The sequence below is a fragment of the Ambystoma mexicanum genome, chromosome 14, assembly GCF_040938575.1.
Source record: "Ambystoma mexicanum isolate Mex_15411 chromosome 14, UKY_AmexF1_1, whole genome shotgun sequence".
Lineage (NCBI taxonomy): Eukaryota > Metazoa > Chordata > Amphibia > Caudata > Ambystomatidae > Ambystoma > Ambystoma mexicanum.
The window spans coordinates 235,610,632-235,630,755 of record NC_090940.1 but is presented as its reverse complement, the minus strand read 5'-3'; the positions used below and the strand labels follow the sequence as shown (position 1 = coordinate 235,630,755).

General features: G+C 48.9%; 1 long non-coding RNA gene across 1 annotated transcript in view; it reads right to left on the bottom strand.

Moving 5' to 3' along the window:
* Window positions 1-19,452, bottom strand: part of LOC138527280 (uncharacterized) — a 258,963-nt gene extending 239,511 nt beyond the window's left edge. Inside the window, exon 1 of the long non-coding RNA XR_011283852.1 lies at window positions 19,327-19,452. This is a non-coding gene — a long non-coding RNA (uncharacterized lncRNA). The remainder of the gene's footprint in view (window positions 1-19,326) is intronic.
* Between the last annotated feature and the right edge of the window lie 672 nt (window positions 19,453-20,124).

The window sequence follows — 20,124 nt, the reverse complement described above, 5'->3', positions numbered from 1 at the left end:
CATGAGCAAATGAACAGGAATGTTGCACCAGGCAGCACCATCGATACACAAACAACAGCATGAGCAGCCGAAGGTTAGCCTTATGTCACATGCAACACGGGGAGTACAGAACACATGCACACACACCACCAGACATACATGCATCTGTACATCTCCACCACCTGTCGCAGTGATATCATCGCCATCCATGTCACATCTGCCAATCAGCCTCCTAAATGTCAGTGACACATGCATCCATGGTGTATCACAGTTGCACACTTGTCAAATACACACACATGCACCTGTACATAGTACAGAAACATGCAGGTGGACCCAGAATCCATGTGTTACACCACAACCATGCCACAGTACATACACAGAAATTTAAACATGTGTGCACCCACACATGCATTCGGCCAGCATGCATTCCAACACATACACCATTGATGTTTCTCACACATGACAGGACTTGCATGAGGCAGGCTCATGTCCCTGTACATTCACATCCATACATGGGCCTACAAAGACATATGTGCAACTTGCACACTTCTGGCACACCTCAACATGCACAGCGTCCAATCAGTACGCATGTACACTTACCGCTCGACTCCGGACAGGTCTGCCTCTCAAGGACCTGGAGGGGGTGTATACGTTCCAGGACCATCATCTGGTTGTTGGTTAGGCGGACCCGGCATCCCTCAACATCCTCTGCCTTCAAGAGGCGCCAGACCTTGTTGAGGGTTCTGGACCTGAAGTCCTCCCAGCGCTTCCAGACGTGTTGAATGTCGCGGACTGCCACCCCCTCCACATTGATGGCAGCCACAATGTCATTCCAAATCCTCTTCCATCCTTCATTGTCGGTGCACAAACTTCCAAAGAGGGCATCATACTGCCCCAGGACTCGCTCCACCAGGATACCAAATTAATTGGCACTGAAGCTGATAGCCCTCTGCCTCTCTGCTGGGGGGTTGCCACTGGTGCCAGATGGTGTTGTGTCCGACACGGCAACCCCCGAGGCAGGTGTGGGTGGGCAACTGGGTCCTGAGGCTGGGCTGTGGAGCGATGGAATCCCAGTCGGGAGTCTTCTGTTCCAGCAGGGGAGGTCACAGCAACTGGACCCCTGCAGATGGCTGACGTGCAGGCATCAAACAGCAGGGCACGTGGCCAGCAGGCAGGCAGGCAGCAGCAGATGGCAGGTGGGAGCGTGCTCGGGGCACTGGGGGCATGAAAATGGCCTTCTGGGCAGGAGCGTGGTCTTCCATGTGTTGTTGCGTGGCAAGCTTGATATGGAGTGATTTGGGACGTGAAAAAACTGCACGTCAGCGTGTAATTCGGGGAAAGGCCCTTAGCGCATCTGTGACGTGGCGCGCAAGGGCGTTTCCCTCAACACGGGTGCATGTTGATTGTACCCGTGCAAAAACTGCACGTCCAGGTGTCACTGCGTGTAATTGGAGGAAAGGCCCTTAGCGCGTACGCGCGTAAGTGACATTGCACGTGTGGGCTGGGGTAAAAGGTACGGGTAGGACGCCATTTTCTTGTACGTGCTTTTTGTGGAGAGCGAGCGGGTGATTCTTGTACTTCTTGTCGGTTCACACGCGATTACTTCACAACGGTTCCAGTTCGTACTCCCTGTATACTCAGACAGCGTTCAATTCTTCTTTTGGTGGGGGTGTTGCCAACGCGCACACGCGCGTCTTTTTCACATTCTTTTTCCAGGCAGACGCGCACGTATTTTTCAACTGTGGTTGCCCCCGTGTGTCACGTACCCATTCAGAGGTCATTGTAGCCTGCGTGTACCAGGCGTATGCTTATTTTTGTGTTTCTGGGTGCCACAGCGTAGTGCGGGTTCTTTATTCCATGCACGTGGTCTACAAGGGGTCGCATGCACATTAAATTTTGTTTTCGGGGAGCCTGAGCATTGCGTGACCCGTCATCTTCCCCCAGGGGGTCACAGACAGCCTTGCTAGAGCACTAGGGTACGCATTCCATCTAGTACCCTACCCCTTTCACCCCAATTGCCCAGGACAATTGTTTACTGCACCTCCCATTCGCACAACAACATCAGTGCCATGGTTGGGAGGCGACCAAGCAGTAAGGGAGGCAAAGGTGGCTGACCTCAAAGAGGTGGGCGCGGTAGGGGATGTGGCCAGGATGTGCAGGGTGGCCCAAGAGGACAGTGTGTGGAGGACCAATCAGGGACAACCATGCCCCCCCCCCAATGGGTCGGGGAGATGTAGCTGACACCATCCCAGCTCAGGCCTTGTTAACCCGGCCCATATTGTCAACCGAACCGGCACAGGATGACTCCCAGGCTGACTTCTGTGTCACCAAGTCAAAGCCACGTGTGGCGGTGAAAGTTGCTGTCACCAGGCCACGTGGATCTGGGGCAGCAATGTCATCTGCTGCCCCAAGTAGCCAGGGTGAGGAGGCTGCAGGGGCAGCTGCAGCTCAATCCACCCCAGCTCCGAGTCTCCCAGCCGGGACAGTATTCGTCCAAGTCCATCACACCGAGGTTGGTCCTGCCAACATCACCCAGCAGCCAATGCCTGCAGTGAGACCTTTGGTCATCGTGCCTTTGGCTACTTTCAGTGCCCAGTCCACCTGCACTTCAGCCCCTTCCAACCAGAGCGGCATAAGCCACTCAGGGTCCGCACCACCTTCCAAGAGGAAGAAGGGTGCTCTTGCGGTACAGGCTGGGACCCCGGACACGGCTACCCACTCCGGCATGTCATGGAAGCCTAGTTTCAATGATGCAGAACTAGACGCACTTGTGGGCTACGTGTCGGCCCATGGCCGCGAAATGGTGGTGACTGCAGGGTGCAAGACTACGACTGCTCAACGTAGGGCCCACTGGCAGACCATCACGGACCACATTAGTTCCCTTGGATTTGTGAGGCGCACAGCTGATGATTGCTCTCAGCAGTGGAATGACCTGAAACGCAGAGCAAAGAACAAGCTGGCTTCCAATCATGCCTCTACTCTGGTGACTAGCGGTGGGTCTCCACCAGAGGAGGAGCAACTCACTGAACATTAATCTATTGCTGGAGCCTTCATCACAGAGGATCAGATCCAAGGCGTGGGAGACCTACCAGATCTTGAAGCAATGCCCGGTGAGTGTCCATCCATGTGTGTGCAATCCATGTGTATGTTGCTTGGGTGATGTGTTCTGATTGAGTGCCAGGTGAGGCTGTGTAGTCATGACTGCTATGGGTCACTCATGTGGTCCCTCCAAACCATTCCCCGGCCTTGGGTTTGGGTTTCACAGTATCCCTTCTGATTGCAGTTGACAATTTGCACCTGATTACTGCACTTGCCCTTCAACTGTCATCTTGCCACAACATTGTTCATACTGTTTTCCTGTTAATTCTGCCTGATTGATGAAATCATTAGCATTTTTACCACACATTTTTGTGCCGTACTGCCCCAAATGTGGCTGATTGTGTGCAGGCCATGTGTAGGTGCACATTACTCAATCATTTTGGGGCCCTGTTTGAATGTTGAACATGACAATTGTCTTCTGTCATGTCAAAGTGACCAACCATTGATGTATCCATGTGCCTGCCATCACTGCATCAGTGAACACTGGCTTTGTTGCAGCGTGTAGCACATGCATGTTTTGTCACACTATTTTGCATGTTTTATTTCATGATGTCCATCTCACATGGATGGGTGGCAGTACTGATTTGCTACCATCTGGGTGTCCTTGTCAAATCTGCCATGGCTATGCTACGTGCCATCTGTGTGCTGGCATGTGTCATGTATGTGGATTGTCCATGCCACTCACAGGCTAATGTGTGATGCCAGTGCTATCCAGCATGCAGCACATGTGTTGGTTTTCCATCTTGGAGTCCTTAGTGTCTGCCTCCCCTTCCAACTAATTGACAGTGCATGCCTGCCAGAGTTATTGTCATGTGTGACATGTGTCATTTATGTACTGGATGTCTGCCTCGTCATGCCTATGTGTGTGGGCTATGGTGCTCATGCCTGTTTTCATTACTTTTCTTTTATGTTTTTGCAGGTGATGAGGCACTTGATGCTGTTGAGGAGGAGGAGATGGTGCAGAGCCAGGAGCACTCACAGCCACAACCGGGCACCAGTGGAGGACGTGGGGTGGTGGTAGGTGAAAACCCATTGCTCCTACAGACCATACTGTCCACGGGTGTCTCTGGGTACACCTCCGGAGACCTTTATGAATCAGGTGCTGAATCGGACATTGAGACATATGTCCCGTCGCAGGTGAGTGTTTCTGGCAGGGTTGCTGTTCTGTCCAACCCACCTGCACCGGGGGTAGACCGCTCTAGGGGGCATTCAGTGTTGGAAAGACAGCCTGTGGCGATTACGGATGCAGGGTCACACTCCACAATATTTGCTCCTGTTCCTGGGCCAGCAGATCAAAGGAGGAATGCAGTCCTGCAGCCTCAGGCAGTGCCAGCACAGCAAGGTGCACATCACCTTGCCCCAAACAGGTGTGGTACCCGCCAACACGGTGGCCATGCGCCACCAGGCAATTCTGTGTGGGAGTACTCCATCTACAATATAGCAGCACAACAGGGGGCATTGTGTGAAATGATGGCTCAGGCCATGGATAGGGTGGCCACTTCCATTCTCCCTCTGAAAGGCAGGTGGAGCTCCAGCAGCAGGCAACAGAGTCCATTTGCCACTCACACAGGAAGGACATGTTGGCGTCCGACAGGGAGCGACGGGGTGGACTGGAGACTCTGCGCACAGCCATATCTGCAGAGACACAGGCCCACAGGGAAGCCCTAAGGTTAGAACACAGGTCCCTCAGAGATACTCTGTGTGAACTTGAGGTGTCCCAGAGTACAAGGTCAGAACAGCAGCTGGAGCAGCTGACACACACACTCTCAGCTGAGCTCCAGGCAACCCGTCAGGAGATCTGGGCATCACGTGAGGCCATGCAGGCAGAAATGCGTGCTACCCGTGTGGTGCTGCATGGGGATCTCCGTACCATCATCCTGCAGAACCAAACCTTTCACACCTGCATGCTTGCTGCCATGGAGGAGCATGCCAGGGCTTTGCGTGGTCTGCCTCCCATATCACGCCCACCTTCTGATGTAGCAACAGAGGGTGATGACATCGATGGCAGTTCTCCCACTGTAGCGTAGCCATGCAGGCCATGAGCCCATGGAGGTTTTTATTTTCTCAACATCCACGCATGTGGGTGTTGGGGTGCACCCTGTACCTCGTCCCTCCTGGGTGGGCTCCCCCCAACCCCTGGTCCACACATGGCCATTTTTGATTTTTTTACATTTTTTTGTATTTTACAGTGTGTTGCTTTGTGTGGCTCCCGTAGACATCCACTGTGTATTCCAGCTGGGCACATGCAGGCTTGTCCTCTCTTTGGGTTAGAAACTTGGGTTCCTGACACACACACCCCTCCTGCTTCCCCTTTTCATGGGCTCGCAAAGGATGTGACCAAGTGACAGTAACTTACACAGTGACATTGGGCTCCCATAAGTTGTGTGGGCAGTCTGTAGTCAAAACTGTGTATGCATCCCTAGTGGGGATTGTTGTTCAATTCTCCACTGCATGGTGGATCTATATTTGGTTCTACATCCATGACTTTTTCCTTATATACATGTACCTTCTTCATGTCTTAACAAGCCCGTCTCCTTTGCATAAGCCCGTCTCCTTTGCATATGCAGTTCATGTTGTATGCAGTACACTGACACATTTGCCTACCAGCAACACTCTGCAGTTGGAAGGGGTCGATGTGCTGCCTTAGTCAGGTTGTGACACTTGCACTACTTTAATTTTTTACTGTCATATATTGTCACTGTGTGATCCTGTACTGATGTTTTGTCTTGCTGGTAAGTATTTGTTCACGTGTGTTGTTTTTTGTTCATTACTGAGAGCAAATTGTCTGTGGCCTGTTTCCATTTCGGACAGTGCGCTTTGTGACACTTGTGTCATGTGTTGTGCATTCATTTGGTTGCTTTCACATTGCATGCCATGCCATGGTGTGTTGGGTAGCTGAGATGGGGAGGGGTTGGGTGACATGCCACTATTTTGATGTGGTATTTCTGACACAGCATTGGGTGTCTTTACGTAGCTAGGGATGCACACAATGTAGCACTTTCAGGTGAACAATCTCAGGCTGGTATGGTTGTGACAGTTGACTGTCCCTTTTGTCATCATCATTGATTGTCAGCTGGTATGTGCCAGGCCTGTGTGCACTCCACAGGGGTGGGATTTTAGGTGAAGTAATTTGCCACAAGCTGGGTACGGGCTGCCTCACCACGTGCCCTTTCACCTCCCATGCGCAGCGGCCGTGCATGTGGTTGGGGATGTGGAGGCACCACCATGTCCACCGGCACGCCCTGCCGGGTTGCAATGTTGTGCAGGACACATGCTGCCACTATGATCCTGCACACTACTGGGGGCGCATATAGCAGCTGCCCACCAGAGCAGTCAAGGGAGCGAAAGCGTGACTTGAGCACTCCGAATGTGCGCTCCACTATGCCCCGGGTTGCAAAATGGGCTGTGTTGTATCGTACCTCGGGTGGTGTGGTGGGGTCCCAAATTGGCGTCATCATGTAGGTGCACAGAGGGTAGGCACTGTCCCCTGGGGAGGTGATAATGGGTGTCATTAGTGGGGTTTTCACATTTCTCAGTCTCTGACATGCATGCATGTGCAGAGGCATTTATACTCACCAATTAGCCATGTGTTGCCATGCCGTCCAGCTTCCAGTTCCCAGTTTAGGGGTGACATTCTGAATACGAAACTATCATGGCTGGACCCTGGATAGTTGGCATATACTGAGGTGATGATTCCCTTGGCATCACATACAACCTGCACGTTAATGGAATGCCAGTGCTTGCGGTTTCGATAGATGTGCTCAGTGGCCCTGGGAGGACGTAGAGCCACATGGGTGCAATCACTGGCACCTAGCACTTTGGGGAAGTGTGCCACCCTGTCAAAGTCCTAGACGACAGCCTGCCTTTCTGCAGGTGTTCTGGGCATGTATATGTGCCTGCGGACTGAGGGGCGTGCAGTCATGATGGCCAACACCTGGTGTAGGCAGCATGACTGCGTGGCTTGTGAGACACCCCCAACTATGGCACTTGTCCGCTGAAATGACCCAGTAGCCAGGAAGTTCAGTACATTGAGCACCTTTTCCAAGGGGCTCAGTGCTTGGGAGCACAGGGTGGGTGATGTGAGGTCATCCTCCCACTCACTGACCAGTTCTAGGATTATGTGTGATGGAAACCTGTACCTCCCATACACCTGGTCATCAGGCATCCCAAAAAGGCTAGTCCTGGGTAAAAAAATGTGGGGCTGGCTATCCTCCTCCTTCTGCGGTGTCCCACGACCACTGCTGTGAGGAACGGTATATTCATCATAGCGTATGAGCTTGTTTGTTGTTTGCGTGCACTTTTATGCTGCGCGGGGCCGCTTACACCTGCTTCCTGCTGGCGTACCTGTTTCCGGATTAGCGCGTCTTTTTTGGCACACGGCTTTCCCCTGTTCAATTGCATGAATATGTGTTGTTAGCGCGCGTGTGGGTGTTGCAAGCATTTACCTCCTGTACTTCTCCCGTAACGCCCACATTTTCATGCGTTGTTCCCCATTCCGCATGTTACGCCCCGTGTTCCACCCACTTTTCTTGTGTGCGCTACATGATGTGTGCTTTACCTGTGCGCGTCGCGCACGCCGTTTAGTGACTTGTGCGCCCGCGTGCGCCACCCATGGATTTGGCAAACATCCCAGGTTTTACAAGCGCAGCGGATTCCATGAATCGATGAACGGCTGCGTGCGCGGCTTTAGCACGCATGTGCTGCAATTTTCACGCTTGTTCTACCCTTTTCAGCGCACATTTATTCCATGAATTACCCTGTCAATATTTAAAATTCTGCAAATGGCTACACATATGCCCACTATTATTTTGCATATTTTCACCAGGTTTTATGTCTGTATTATTTATACTTCACCCAGAAATGTTTCCTGCCATTCCAGTTCCCCAGATGATAGGAACATGTGCTTAGTCTCTTTGGGTTTGTCCATAACTCACATAAAATGCTGGCATAATATAACATTACTGCTTATTCAGGGCATTGGGAGAAATGTCTTAATATAAAAAGTTCTTTATAGTCAATGGGCTGGATTAGTCACATCTGTGGCAAACCCCCACAGCAAAATTGTCTTCCCCTGGGTCAGTCTGAACAAAGGGTTTCCATGACGCCCTTTGAAGCCATGCAGTTGGGGCTGGGGAGGGATGTCAAAGGAAATTACACCTCTTGGTGAAAATGCTAGTTCCCCTTGGGTCCTTTGTTCCTTTCCGTAGGGATGCTGGGCAGTTTGACGAGGCCGCAAAATCCCACACTTTGGGCCTTTCATATGCCTATGGGGGCTGGTTCACTTGTGGAGGTTATTCTTTTCCCATGGGAGGCAGGGCACCTTTGAATTAAGTGCCTGGGCCGAACCTGTTCTGCTGGTTTCAAAGATTTTTTTTTCTTCGTTTCAACAGAAACCAAGTCTTTTTGGGAATAAATATAACGTACATTTTAGAGCAAAACCCCCATACCCACATATTCAATCCCATTTCTGTGTGAGCACAGGCTGTAATTGTATCTCACTTTTAAATGGCATTCTCCTGAGTTGCAAAAGCACTGTTTTACACGTGGGTTCATTTTTCTTTTATGTCAAATTACAGATGCGGTTTCTGCTGCACACAGTTTCTTGTTAATTAATCTTCTGGAGGGCTTTTACAGATACAGTCAGTTTCTGGACACAGAGAGATATACTGCCAAACATTTCTTTGAAATTGACATGGGACATTGCTATTGCTTTCCTTTGCAGTAATTTGAGTGGACTGGTCTATTTCAAAAGGAAATCTTGTTGACTGAAACAGAATTCTTGCTCTGCGTGTACTTTCTCAGTGAAAATAATGCTGTTCTGGAAGGCGTTGCCTTATTTCATGGTAATCAGATGAAATACACAGCAGGGCTGTGTTTAATGGAACAAAACTTTGTGGTGTTCAAAATGAAAGGAGGACAAATTGCAATGCCGTCTTGAATGCAGGTCATTTTTCTTGTGTTTGATTTGAAGCAAAACAAGTGCAGCCATTCTCTGGGGTGACAGTGTTCAAAGCTCGTCACACATGTGCCAAGGAGAACACAACAAAGCTGTTTTTGGGTGAAATGTTGAAAGGTGGTGTTGTGATTAAGGGGATTTCTGTTAGGGCTGGTAAATGTACCCCACATGTTGCGGAGTTCAGTGATGAGCGCATTGCCGTAGTCCAGCTTGGAGAGAAACAGTGCTTGACTGCAGTGCAGAAGTCATCAGGAGGAAGGATGGATTTGAGCTTTTGTAGGAGGTGTAGTTGTAAGTTGCATGTTTTGGTGACAACAGCTATGTGGTGTGTGAAGGAAAGGTAGGGCGATGGTGAACCCTATGGATTTGACAGGTGTGGGGAGGGATATGTGTGGGTTGTCCGTGATGAGTTCTTTGATCCAGGGGTGAGTTCGGCTTTGGTTTGGGGGGCAGATGAGGAGGTATTATGCTTTGGAAGGGTTGAGCTTGTGGAAGTGGGTAGTCATCCAGATGGTGATGGTGGAGATCGAGTGTTTGAGGGCCTGAAGTTGTGAGAGGGGTGTGTTTTGAAAGTATATTTGCATGCCATCTGCATATTGGTGGAAATTGACGTCTTCCTTGTTAAGGGTCTATCCAAGGGACTCGAGATATAGGTTGAAGAAGAGTGGAGATAGGCAGGCACCTTGCAATATGCCATACCTGACTGGTGTGGAGTTGGATTCAAAAGGGGGCATGGAGACAAAGTGTGTCCTGTCATTAAGGAAGGAGGGGAACCAGTCAGGATTGGGCCTGAGAGTTTCATCCTGTGGACTCGAATGGTGTGGTTGATGGTGTCGAGGGCTGTGTTGCTATTGGGAAACCCTCTGAACAGCATTGCAACCCATGAGATTTCCCAAATCTGACCACTGATAAATTTATGGTACGCCAGATTACATGATTTACTCTTTTAGTACATGAATGTTTATTTTGACCAGTTTGAATGAATGTCTAACATATGCTTGAAGTGGAATAGGACGAAATGTCAGAGTTAAAATTACCGACCCAACCAAAAGACCTAAAACACACACCACGAAAATTCTAACTACCAAAAGTTTGAACTTTTTGTGGTATGTGTTTAGGTGTTTCGGTGGGGTTGGTATGGGCCTGGGGGATGTCCCCCGCAACACTCCGCTCACTACAGTACATTTTTTGTTCCCCCGCCAGAACAAAAAATCTAAAACAAAGCCAGGGGCTGCGGGGGTTTCCCCCGCAATACCCCGCTCACTATATTGTATGGTATAGTGAGCGGGGTGTTGCGGGGGACACCCACGCAGCTCACCCTAGTATGGGGTGGGGTTGTCCCCCGCAACACTCCGCTCACTACAGTGGGTGGGGGTTGCTGGGGACACCACCCTACCTCCCTTACAGAACAAAAAAAAGAAAAAGCCAAGGGCTGCGGGGGTGTCCCCAACAAAACAATGCTCACTATAGTATAGTGAGTGGGGGGATGTGGGGAGCACCCCCGCAGCTCACCTGAGCAAAAGTAAAACATTTTTTTAAAAAGGACCCTGCAGCGCCGGTCCGCTCACGAGAGTGAAAGGGAACCGGCGCTGCAGGGACACAGCGCATCTAAAGAAAAGGAAAGTAGGGGTTAGGGGTGTGAGTGAAGGTGTGAGTGAGTGTGTGAGTGAGGAAATCTGCGTGATTTGTAATGAAAATGTTTGCATGGGAAATGTACGAACATTTTGTAATGCGTACATTTCCCATGCAAACATTTCCATCACAGGAAAATCAGCCGCGGATAAATCACGCAGATCCCATGCAGCAGGTTTTATTATTATTATTATTATTATTATTATTATTATTATTATTGTATTTATTGACCCCAGACCTAGCTTCAGAAGCCACAAAGCACTATACAATCATAGGGCCAAAACCACCGCGAGGAAAGCAATGAAAGTTTCTTCTTTAAAGTGTTATTTGGTAGTTCGCTGAGGGGAATGAGGCACAAATACATTTTGATTGATTACAAATGTATATATTTTATTTGGAGTTTATACCTTTGCAATCAATCACTTTAAAAGCCCCAAATAACATAACATAACATAACATAACATAACATAACATAACATAGCATAGCATAACATAACATAACATGTATGTATCCTATGGCTAGCATCGGTTTAAAAAAAAAACATTTTTCTGAGGAACATCCCATGGGTGGTAATCAAATATCATATGAAACAAGTTACTGGGATATCATTGTGTTGTCTAATGTTCATGTGATGTACTTTCGGATAACCCTACAATTTGGGTGAATGAGATGCCAGTAAAGGAGACTAGGAAGAAAATTGGCGGGAGACTCATGTTCATCCAGCTGTTACTGAATCGCATATTTCAACGTGATTTCAATTTTGGAAATTAGGTATAAATCAATACAAACTGTGCTTGTTCTATTGTTATTGTTATTTTATTTGGCTTGTGAGGAGGTACCCCGCCTGACTGTGGGGACCATCAGGAAGGTGACTCAGGGGCAAGGTCTGAAACCGATCCAATGGATTTTGAAGCCATGGGCAGTTTGTGGAGGATATCCTGGTCACCTTAACCTGGCTCAGAATATACGCCAGGGGATAGTCACGTTGCCATGTCACAGGCCACTCCCAGGGGTTCAGTTGATCCCCTTCTCTGTGTGGGAGAGCTTTACCTGGACCCAACTTCACCAGACACACAAACGGAGTTAAGTACAGAGATCGAAGGAACCCGTAATGACCTCTGCGGTTCTATAGACACACTGGGCCTCATTATGGGTCTGGCGTTAACCCATAAATAATTACTGTTGCCTGAATTCTCGGTGCCACTGGGGTATCACAAGTCTTGCGGCCGGTAAGTCAGGTGCCGGTAATTTTGCTAATCCCCATTCCCATAGAGTCCTATGGGAGTGAGGACACAGGAGCACCGGCACCGTTAACAACGGTGCTGGTGCTCCCGTGATAAGTCTGCCTACCGTGGCTGCTGCATCCAACAGGGTCAGACCTGTTGGGCACAGCGGCTGCGGCAGGCAGCCTTGTAGTTTGCCGGTCCGGAAACAACAGTGCCAGTGAGCTTTCTGGCACCCTTGTTCCCGGACCGGCAAACTTATAATGAGGCTCATTGTTTCTAGTTCACAGCTTCCCAATAGCCAAGGATTTCATGCATGAAACAGCATTACAGCATCAGTTTACTACAGCAACTAGGGGTGAACTGAATTTTGGCTTTGAGTTAGTATTCTGATGAATTTCAGCCAAAATCCAGCTAGTCGGCTTTCGACTGAAAACCTTATATAATACTCACTGAAAGCAGAAGTCCAGTTTGCTTTCTATGATTAGTTACTATCTGTGTGTTTCAGAGAGCTAGCCAATCATAAAAAGCGAGGGACAGGCTGCAGAAGACAAAGAAGGTTGTTCCTTATCGGCTTCTGCAGCCTGCCCAATGGATCATGGTGGGTGTGGGGCCGGCTGGCAATAAGAATTGTGAGGGAATCATGTTCCCTCACTTTTCATATGCCAACAGTGCCCAGCACACTACTAGGAAATAAAGACCCCACGATCCCGGCGCAAGGGAAGTTCCCCCTACCTCCCACACGCTGTTTTTTCAAATTAAGTTTATAGAGCCGCTGGAGCAAGGCCCGTTGACCTTTGCAATTCTTGCTGGGGGGTCACTTGGTAGTGCCACAGACGGCCTCAATGCTGTATTATTTTAAATGCAGCATTGGGGGACGTATGGGCAAGGCCTGCTGACCCCCGCAATTGTTGCTGGGAGGGTTGCCAGGCCTTGCCGCGGCAGGCGCCGAAGTTGTCTTTTTTATATATACAAAAAAGCTGCATTGTTGGTCACCGGGGCAAGGCCCCCCAAAGCAGTCAAGGTCCTGCAACCCCCACAATTGTTGTAGCTGGGTAACCGGGCCCTCGCCCACTTACACCTGATCCTGTATAATTCTTTTTAAAACAAGAAAACCAGCATCAGGGTCCTCTGAGTCAATCCCAGCGACCCCAAAATTGTTGCTGGGGGTCACTCTGTTTTGTGCTACTCTGCATTGCCTCGGCGGTGCTCAATCTTGATTTTTAAATGTGTATTTATTTTTATTTATAGAGTACTTTCACCAAAGCTCTTTGACAATGATACCATAAAACACCAACGGTACAACATTACAAGGGAGGGTATGGAAAAACATGACAGCACAGTTTAGGCATGAGTTAAAGGCAGCATTGGGGTCCACAGGGCGAAGCCCGGTGACCCCAGCAATTATTGCTCAGGTGTTGTGAGGACGAGATCTATTGGCATCTCTAAAAGTCAGTATTTGGGGACCAAACCAGAGGGCACACATGAAACAAGGTTTCATTGAACACAATTCATCATCTTTTGTTGCTCTAGCTTTGAAAGAATGAATGTTAAACAGAAGGCATTAAGTCTGTATCACCCCCATTGTCCCTTTCATCAGTTACCTTCAAGTTCCAGGCCACAACAACCTGAATAGCACCCCAGCCAAATGCACATAGAGAGACGCTTAAACATCTAACTCTGTTTTGTCCGAAGTTTCGTTCACTACGAACCAGATTGTTTGGACCTCTTTTTTGGGCGCGCCAAACTTACTCTGCCAATGACTGGTGGCAATCTATGTTCGATGGTTCAGAGCGAAAACTCATGTTTGGGCTAGCGACGTTCTTTAAAGACTTAAAAACCTGTCTTGCTGAACTGAATTCCACATCCTAAGTGGCAATAATTGCCCTTTAACAGGACATCTAGTGCAATGGACGGAAATTATAACATAGATGTTGACGTTTTGGAGGGAGTGTGTGGGTTTTATTGATGTGTGCATTCTTGTTTTGCACTTTTTAAAGGTTTTATTGATGTGTGCATTCTTGTTTTGCACTTTTTAAAGGTTTTTCGAAACCAATAAAAATAATAAAAAAATAAAAATAAAAAACAAATGCACAGATGCCCAGGACCTCACCATGCTGGAGGAGCCCTGAAGGTGTGTGCCAACCTCACCCATGTTTGGGGGACCGGGAACAAAGACTACTCTTGCCCCTGTGACCTTGTAGTGGGACTCACAGCACCTGGGAGCCAAGATAGCCAGGATCCCTGGAATGTTAGTTTATTTGTTTGTTTATTTATTTATATTGTGTGCCAGACCCGAGGCATTGCTGTGAACCATGATTCAAGTCTGTGCAACCATAATCGAACCACCCTGACCATCCAGAGCTACCTTTTTGATTGATTGATTGATTGATATTTTATTTCTATCGTGCTCGTACACAAGTGTTTCAGAGCGTGACAACACAAGGGAGGGGAACCGGGGAGAACAAAACAGCGATCCTACTAGGCCCAGTGACATTGAGAACGCACAAGTGCATGGGAGAGGGGGAGGGGAAAAGTGCATTGAAGGAGGGAGAAGTGGAAAGTGCGAAGCAGAGGAGAAACAGATAAATAACAATAAATAATAAAAGCAACAAACAGTGGTAATGCTGCCAGCCTTTGGCAATTACTGACCTTCATATCCCTGTCCTGCATGTTGGAACCAGTTCGCTGCCAATTTGTATTTGGATTTTGTATTTGGATTTTATTTATTTATATAGCGCAGCCAGGCCCAAGGGCAACCGGGCGCATATCTTGACAAGGTTATATGATACAGTACTGGTTACATTTAAAGTGGAACGTTAGCGCAGCATATAATACAATAAGGTTATACAAGGTATACAATATAATGTACAGGAATATCTACAGTCGCAGTAAAGCTGTGCGTAATTTACAATGAGCTGTGCACAGTATCTACAATTAGCAAGAATACATACAGGCGAGGGCAGTTGAAGTGCCGAGCGATAGTCCTGAAGTAAGTTTGGTAATTTAGGCCACATTAGTAGCTAGCCATATCTTGGTTCTTTGTTTGAAGAGGGTGGGAGAATGTTCAGATCTCATAGGTAAAGGAATCGAGTTCCATAGCTTGGAGGCAAGGACAGGGAAGCTGATTCCCCCAGCTTTCTGCAATTTGTATCTGGGGATGGTCAGACAATGTGCTTGAGCCGATCTAAGTAGTCGGGTAGGCGTGTAGTGGGCGAAGCAAGAGGAGAGATAGGTGGGGGCCTGATTGTTCAAACATTTGTGTGTAAGGGTAAGAGATTTCAGAGAAATTCTTTGAGTCACTGATAGCCAGTGTAAGCTTCTCCTTGTCTCGGAGATGTGTGAGGATCTAGGGATGTTGAGGGCAGCTCTGATTGCATTATTTTGCGTAACCTGTAGTTTGTTCAGGTTGCGTTGGCTGGTTCCAAGGTATAAGGCATTATAGTAGTCCGGTTTGGACATAACCAGTGTCCTGGCCAGGATAGTACAATTCTGTGTAGTGAGGAAGAGGCAACATGCTGTAATAAGCTTACATGTATAGGCGGATGCCGATACAACTGCGTTAGTTTGTCTATTAAGTGATAAGGTGGAATCGAGGTAAATTCCTAATGTTTTGGTATCAGAAGAGACTTTAATAATGTTGCAGTCAATGTTAAACGTTTTGAAGGCAGGGTCGAGTTTATTCAGTCGTTATTGGGAGCCCAGGATGAGGAGCTCTGTCTTATCGTCGTTAAAACAGAGCTCAAAATGGGCCATCCAGGCTTGGATGATTTGATAAATGTCATTCAGGGCTTTAGAGCCAACTAGATAGTCGCCTGTGATTGGGATGAGTATTTGGGTGTCATCAGCATAGTGCCTGCTGTTGTGCTTCATTGCCTCGTCTCGAACATGGAAGCATCAGCACACTTGAAACACTTGGCCTCCTGATCGAACCTCCTGCATTTTAATCGTATATCTAGTCAATGGTCGGAGAGACCCTGATGTTCTTCTCGAACTACGACTTTCGAGTACAGCATCAAACGACTCATCCTGCACATCTTGCCATCAGCTTGCCCATTGGTGAACCTCGACTGCCGAACTTATTCTGGTGAACTTCATGATCCGCACTGCTCAAGCATAGCTTCGAACCAAAGTGACACATCTGCTTGCTACCTGGACTACTGTGACTGCCACGTTCAAGCCAAATTGAAACCATCTGCACAGCACCAAAAGCCTAGTTCACTATTGTCGAACTGCTGAAGAACAGAAAAAGTATTATTGACTGGTAAATGCCTACCTGGTCTGTTGTTGGGCACTAAAGACTGGCAAGGTCTTTTGTCTTAAGAAAATGTCCTTTTCAAAGACATTACAAGGTTACCGGTAAGAAATCCCATATACCGGCATGCCAGTGCCACCATGTCCGTCAACCTGTGATGCCGGAAACTCCGGATGATTCTGTGTTTGTGTGCACGCACATTCCGGCATGCCAGAAACAGTGGCACCAGCATGCCGGTAGTACCAACAAACCCCCCAAAAATGCCAACACCGGCGTCCTCGGTGCCGGTGACTCTGATTCCGACAACACGCTCCCAGAGCCACTTTCAGCGGTAACAATGGTGTCGCAATTACAGTGACTGGAAATACAGTGTTCGCCAGAATAGGAAATCATCCGGCGGCCATTAGTAAAACACAATCCATTGCAATCCTGACAGCATAGGCTACACAAAAAAATCCTGAGCACAGAAAGACAAACATCAACAAGACATCAAGAGTCTGTGCAACCCAGAAGTGCAAGCCACGCTTAAGTGAGGCTGAGCTCAACATGTTGGCGGACACCATTGTCCAACATGCTGAAGAACATTTTGCGACTGACCAGCGCAGGCAGACCCAGCTGCGTAAGGAGACCATCTCGCAGGAGGTTGCCCAGAAAGTCCCAGCAGTTGGCACAACCCCCTGCACTGTGTGTAACTGCCTCAAAAGGTGAGATGACCTGTGCTTGAGGGTGCACAACCTCCTGTTGGCCCAATGCAGACAGGGCATGGCCACAGGTGGCAGCAGCACATCCCCTATCCACCTGCTGCCTGGGAGGAGATGTGTAGCAGTGTGCTGCACCTCGAGTCAATAGAAGGGGTCTGTGCTGCGGAGACCAAAGCCATGACCTCTGAGGAGGCTGGTGAGTACACGTAACCCCAATGTCACATCAACCTCCCTGTCCACCTTAGACCCACTACAGTAGCAAAATATGTCAAGTGCACTGTGCACAATACCTATACGGCCCTGCCGGACCCCCCTTCCCCCAAGACCTGCAACCTGTGCACACACAATGACATAAACCTTCTACAAAACCTCACTCATACCACAAATACACATAGAACATAGCACAGGCACCCTGTATCACCAACAGAGTATGCCCCTGCTGCCACTCAGACACACATCCACCTGCAACAGCAACATTGGTGTGTGTCCGCTGTTTTAGCCCTAGCACAAAGTAAAGTCAGTGCCAAGCACCTTCACCACACACAAATGACCAGCGTCAGACACCAAGGAAACATGCGACTCCCTCATCCCAGCCAGCCCGACCCATGAGCACAAATCACTACCTCTCCCTGTAAGTGCTACAGGCAACAAGGATACGGTGACCCCATCCATGGCACAACCCTCCCCAACACGACATCACACAACGTGTGTGCCACACCCCTAACACCCTACCCAGCAATTGCCAGTACACCACGACAGTATCTCCGGCGCACCACCCACCATGTACGTACATCACACATCCACCCGCACAGTATGCATGTCACAAGCATGTGTGCACCATGCCATGTCCCCCGCCATTTCCCTCACACAGCACTGTCATAAAAATGCCAAAGCATGAATCTCTGCCTTATCAATCCACACTCATCACTGACGACCTGCCTTTCTGATTCCCTCAGGCACATCATCTGGCAATGAAGATGCCCATCCAAGCACTTCAAGTGCCACCAGCCGTCGACGTCGAGGAACACAATGGACCACCACCATCTCAACCCAGGACTCCACAGCCTCAAAAGGCACAACTGCGACCCCAGCTGCATCCATCGAGCAACCACAGGCCCCAGCGGTGCAACATGCCCCACCTCATGCCCCAGTAGTGTAACAAGCCCAGCCTCCTGTGGCCCCAGTGGTGCCACAAGCCCCACCTCCTGTGGCCCCAGTGGTGCAACAAGCCCTGCATCCTGTGGTCCCACAAGCTGCACCCACCCAGCAGCCCCAGATGCAGCAGTGCTGCCACCACCACTGCAACCACAAGGCTGTGCACATGCCTGTATTGTAGAGGACCCAGCTGACAACGCTGCTGTGGAAACGGGAGATACCACCAACCACAGCATTAATGAGCCCATGCTATTCAGCCCCATGGGCACAATTAGCCCACAACAGCCACCCTTCCCCAGTGTGAGGAAATGGATGGACGGCTGTGCAGAATGGAACAATGCCAGGATGCACTGACAGCCCTGGTGCAGAAACACCTTCAGGAGGTGCACCTCAGGTGCAAAATCATCCAGGCCAGTAGATGCCGTGATACACGTGCACTTGTTCGCTGTACACATGCTATCGTACTGATGTCAAGGAGGGTAAGGAAGGGGAACATTGTTATGTCGTCTATAGCGGAGACAATGGCCATGCTACTCCAGGTTTTCCTGGACCTACGGCCCATAGCACCCCCCCCCCCTCATCATCGACAAGCACAACACCTGCTAGTTCGGTGCAGAGTAGCCCAAGGTGGCATTTGTTGCGGCTGGCCAGCTCGACACACTGCCACACGCCTTACCCAAAAAGAGAACAGAAATAGGCCACAGACACATATGTGGCCTGTCTGTGACTTGTGTAAATTAACATTGCCGAACATGGCAGGAGTTGCCTAGAGTCAATTGGTGAGGGGGAGTGGGGAGAGATAGTTGGGGAGGGGAAGTGGGGAGGGATAGCTGGAGAGGGGGAGTGGAGAGGGATAGTTGGGGAGGGGAGTGGGGAGGGATAGTTGGGGAGGGGAAGTGGGGAGGGATAGTATAGCCAGTTAATTCATTACACATTGTATATATCTCCATATCACAAATTACAGTTGGTGTGGCATACAAAACATGATTATTCAGTGTAAGTGAGTGATTTTATTAATGTGCAGTGCCCAGTGCGCTAGCTGGCTAATGTTGCGTGTATGTGTCAGGTAATCAGAACTAGTGGTGAACAAGTTCCTCTCGTGCTGCATGTCCATCCATGCCATCATGGCGCTGTACAATTGGCAGCTCCTCATCACTCATATCCTCCTCTGCCTCTGGTGGGTGCATGTCCATGTCAGGGGGCAATTGGACGTTGTGTCTGATACACATGTTGTGCAACATGGCACAGGCAAGGACTATCTTTCCCACCTTTACCGGGCTGTGCATTAGTGCTGCCGCTGATCTGCTCAGGCAGCGGAACCTCACCTTTAACAGTCCAAATGTCTGTTGAATTGTACACCGAGTACGGATTTGGGCACAGTTGTATGCATGCTCATGATGGTTGCGTGGTTGCCTCATGGGGGTCATCAGCCATGCCATCAAGCAATAACCAGCATCACCTGCACGGGAGCAACAGAAAGCATACAATGTCATACGTCTGTCCATATCATGTTGGTACAGGCTGTATAGTGTTCACTAAAATATACAATAATGCACATGCAGAATGCAGGTTAGCCAGCATATGTCCTATTTTGGGTACTAGAAATGCACATTGTGATAATGCGTGGTGGGTGTGTGGTGTGCAGTGGCTTTGATATGGACCATTCACAGACACCATGACCTCTGACCCTTTCAGTGCAATTCACAAATGGAACTGATGTAGGTGTTATTATTGTGTTGCAATGCAATAATATTATCATGTCCTTGACACTAAATCATAGATATGTACAGCAAATAATTTCAAATTACAATCCGAAGCATATGTGATTGGGCACTTCTAACAGGCAGGGGACCTGGCAAATTGGTGTGCTTGCAATGGTGGTATATGGGTGGGGACTTTGGATGCATAAGTATTCTCTGTCTGTGCATCAGGTGGTGTGGGTTTTGTTGACCGTGTGTGTTGCTTCTTTTTGTCACTTTGGTGTGATGCACTGTGGTACATGTAGTGCTTTTCATATTGGTGCACGGAATTGATGTTTTTATGCATGCACAGGATAATTTGCTTAAATTGAGACACGCCTGTCCAGGCCTTGCACTCAGGTATTCTATTACTGTGTTGCACCT